The sequence below is a fragment of the Sinocyclocheilus rhinocerous genome, unplaced genomic scaffold (genome assembly GCF_001515625.1).
Source record: "Sinocyclocheilus rhinocerous isolate Xijiao unplaced genomic scaffold, SAMN03320098_v1.1 scaffold802, whole genome shotgun sequence".
Taxonomy (NCBI): Eukaryota; Metazoa; Chordata; class Actinopteri; order Cypriniformes; family Cyprinidae; genus Sinocyclocheilus; species Sinocyclocheilus rhinocerous.
Window position 1 is genome coordinate 1 of NW_015642061.1, and position 4,752 is coordinate 4,752.

Below are 4,752 nucleotides of genomic sequence, written 5' to 3' on the forward strand. Positions count from 1 at the left end.
GTGCTGGTGCCTCTTTTTCTGGGCTGAGGGCTGGAATGGATCTTGAACGGGCTCGGGAAAGCAGGGGTGGAACAGAGGGAGCGGGCTCATTGGAGCGGTATGTGGAGGGTGCTGGTTTATGGTGAACTGGAGTGCCAACATGCCTCCGGATAGGGACTGAACAGTTATCATAATTTACTTCAACAAAGAAATTAGAGCAATTTAAATTGAAAACAAAATTAATAAAGTCTGCTACGGGTCTATAACAATTGTCTGGAGACAAGAATCTGAATAAATTATCATCGTCCAGTCCCATCCGGAAGCACGCATTAAGCATATGATCACTCCAGCTCACCAGATGGAAGACACTCAGGAACTCCTCCACATATCGCTCCAAAGGCCTTCCATCCTGCTGGATGTTTAGAAGAACGTCCTCAGCCCAGTCCATCTTTTTCGTTGGTCCTGTCTTCTGTCACGGGTTGCCAGGGGAAAGGAGCTCAAAAGAGTACAAAGGAGGCAGATAGTCAGACGAACAGAGTATTTAATTAATCTTCATGGGAACGTAGTAGAAAACAACCTCTTGACACGACGGAGACAGGACAAAGAAACTGAGGAAAGGCAGGGCTATAAATGAAGAGTTCAGGTGCAAAAGCCTCTAAGTACGTCTGACGTTTTTCTTTAAAATTAGCATTTCTTTCTGGCTACTATGTATAGGTTTCTATGTAAGTACTGGTACTTCTGAATGGGTTGAGGCTGGGATTTAACACATTTGAAGTGAAAGTACTTGATGAACATATACTATGTGTTGAGAGCATTCACTCAGTATCGTTATCTCATTTTTGACCAAGATGGCTTTTAGAGGCTTTTGCACTGGAACTCTTCAAATACTAAATCAAATGATGGACTAATAGGATGATTAACGAACACAGGTGGAAACTAATGAACTAATCAAGCAACACAGCAAAACTAGGTCAAGGCAAGGAGAACAGAAACACAGAACATAAACGTGACAACCGTATTGGAGAGAAAAGAAGTAGCATGTTGATCTGTCAGCCGTGGGTCTTTATGCAGAGAACTCTGAAATAGTAGACCATCCGGGCACTTTTGGCATACTCTTTTCAACATACTATGCTTTGAGACACACTTTTTCTAATCTCACAAACTATTTAGGATGGATAGTATGAACATTGGGACGCAGGGACAGTTTACTTCCTTCCTGAATGAACTGTTTTGAAAGAATCTATTTAATAAATGACTCAACAGTATTAAGGCAGTGGCTTGCTGCCACCTACTGGCAATTTTAGTCTCACATTTAAAGGAGTTTTTCAATCATTTCACATTTCTGTGTTCTAAATTTTCTATTTAAAGTATTTATCTCATAATATAATTTATGTAAATTGTAAGTGCAGTGTAAATGCATGCAGGAGCTCCTTAAAAATATGTGTAGGCTATTAAGTCCTGCGTGTTTAAATAGAATTGTCCCTTTAAAAAAAAAAAAGAAACAAAAAGAAAAAAGCCACTTAGCCAATGTAACCTTTAAACATATTTTATTTGAAGTAACTGAAGTGTATCCAGTCTATTCTGACACATACATGGATGTCTCTTGGTTAAGCCCCGGATATCCACTCACCCTGAGATCACAGCCACATCTCCACTGGTCCATATTGGTGAAATGAACCATTCTCTGGCATTGGTAGAGCTGCTGTCACCTGTGAATGGAAACCTTAAGTATTGTTGTTAGTGACAGCATGTAATAACTCATCTGTTTGTCTGGCCAGTCATCCTTTTTGGTGTGACCTATGGAAATTTCATGTGGGTTGACGGCTGTCCTGGCTCTTTTTTGGTCTTTCATACTTGCATTGCCATCAGTACAGTTCGATGAAGTCCATCATGACGTGTTGAAAATGTTAAAAAGAAAGTTAGGTGTGGGGTGGACAGTCAGGAAAGGTCTGTGAGCCCGGGACTCGAACTTGGGACTGCCCTCTGCTGCCCACTGCCCCCATGCTGCCCATGAGGATATTGGCGCCGACAAGGGGGTAACACAACTTTGATGATGGCAGAAGCTACTGAATGTAGACACTGTGGCATTCAAAGTGCAACGTTAGGATATTAATTGCAGTTGTCTGCTGTCAGTCACCATGGGCTGAGTTTACCACCACAGACATAGACCTAACTTTTCAAAATAGAATAGATTAAATGGTTTAGAATAATCTGATAGACCTAGGCCTGCCACTGAGAGAGAGCCAATTTCAATTTCTCAAATGCAATGTCATTCATTGCGTAAGTACAATTTTCCAAACTTTTTGTTGTTGCTCATGCGCTACTTAGAAGAAGTTTGGAGATCTCCACCCCTGGTGATGACAACATTTGTGATTTCAAACGTTTAGAACTTGGAGTTATTATTTTATTGAATAAAGGCCTGGTGTTGTTGTCTGTGACCTCTGTTGTTTTTCTACCTTCAATATGACACCATTTTGAATGGTAGGATGTTCTTTAGGAAAAGTCTCAAGTGAAAGTTTCACCTTTTTTTGCAGTATTGAATCAGTCTGTCTCTATGTTAACCCCTCAGAAGTGTCAGCTTCCTCTTTCAGAGCACAGCTGAAAGCCCATTGGCTTCTTAAGCACTTGTTGAGCAGACTCCAGTCTATTTGCTCCCATTTGTCAAAGTGGCTGTTCCCGAAGCTGCCTGGTCACATCTAAACTCTGAACACTCAGAGAAGCGCATGTATCCAATTGAACCTTTGTAAATTCTGACCACAACTGTTTCTGAGCAATCAGCTCTTCATTTAATTTCTATTTCTTAACCTTCTCTTTCAATGTCCCTAGATTTCATAAATCTCACCTGGTTGCAGTTCTTCATTCTATTTTAATAAAGCAAGTTCTTCTTTTCAGAGAAAGAGTACACGGTTTCTTCTTTACAAAATGCAGAAAACAGCAGTAAACTAATTAATTAATGATGTATAATATAATAGCAAAGAATTCTTTGTCTGTTCTCTTTTACTAGAAACTAAAATTACTGTGAGTTGTCTGTTATGTGTCTGTACGAATCAAAATTTATATTTAACTTGGACACTCAATCTCGTTCTCATTCAACACAATGCACAAGAGTTATCTTAGTTAAAAATAAGCCATAATCATAGAATCTCTGTAATGGATCAACTTTTTCATATTGTCTCCCAGTGATAACAGGATACAAATATAATATTTAAACACGTACCGTTACTATCTTACTATTTATTGATTGCTTTTAGAGCACCCATTCCTCAATTTTATGTATGTTTCCTAACCCATCTGAGCCAATACATAAATCTAAATCTATCCCATAAAAGTTTGTTCATTACTCCAAATTTCATAATTCTCTCAGAGTGCTCCACAGGCGCATATTCCTAATCCTACACTTGATAATTTAACAATTTCTGCATCTATTGATTTATTGATTTATTTCAAAATGAAAGAAATTCATAAATCTCAGGATAACAATATTGATCTTATTCAACTCTTTCAACATTTCTCTCTTGAACTTTATTATATTATTCAGTCATGCTTTTAATTCGTAACCTTGAATAACAGTTCCTTTGATTCACATTTCAAGGCTAAAAGAGTTTCAATCTGAATTAAAGTCTTATTCAAGCAAAGAGCAAGTTGTAGCACTAATATTTGGGGTAAATAGTGACGACATTCTGTCAAGAAGCTGTGGTCACTGCCTATTCAAATTCACAGGTGAGTGTCAGATCTCTAGCATCTGGGTGTACACAGGTCCAACACAGGATCATTAACAATAACTCAGAATGTTACTGTCTCACCCTGAGTGCAGGTCTTTAGTCGTCCAACACTATCACTGCCTCCATTGTGATCATATGAACATCACATTCTAATTCTAAGCTGCAGCTTATATGACAAGTTGCTTTTTGCAGGAACAAAGTTTTATTGACAACTTACTGGGAACACTCAATAACAACTCAAAAACTCATCAACTTGCCCATTTATTGGTTTTCACTGCTTCTGTTGTCCTCATTTGTAAGTCGCTTTGGATAAAAGCGTCTGCTAAATGACTAAATGTAAATGTAAAATAGCACCTTGGCTGAATTTAACAAACCATAATCACTGCCCTCAAGAGACAATGGAAAATGTTATTTTAAATGTGATCACCTGTTTTCTTCAGTTACTTAACTTAATAGAATCATGTCATGTCCATACAGCCATCTTGTCCATATTCATCCGTTATTGATTCAAATTGGTAGAGAAGTTAAATGAATCGCGATACAGTTGGGGGTAGGAGTTTATATGAATGTATCACTAAGGGGAACAGACTGTCTTTAGAAAAGTTTAGATGAAATTTTCTTTTCATCTTGCCTATGTATAATGTATATTGAAGCATGTGTTCGTAAGTGCTGCGCTGCTTTGTTTACAGAGGTAACCAAGGTGTTATTTATTTATTTGATTTGGGGTTTGTTTTAAAATTTAATATTTCAATTTCACAAAGAAATGTTCAGCATTTTGTCCAAGCAATAACAAAAGGACATATTTTTTTATTTATAATTTGTCTTCAATCTTATTTTGTTAAAAATAAATAAATAAATAATAATAATAATATCACATGACAATATCACAAATTACAATATCAAATCACATTAAAAAAATCTATATCAGTGATCACATAGGCCTACTTGATTTTTCTTAAGCCATATTTTGAGTGTCGTTTTAAAATGACTAAGTGATGTACACTTTCTAATATGAACATGCATTGAATTCCATCTTTCTGCTGCCCTAACT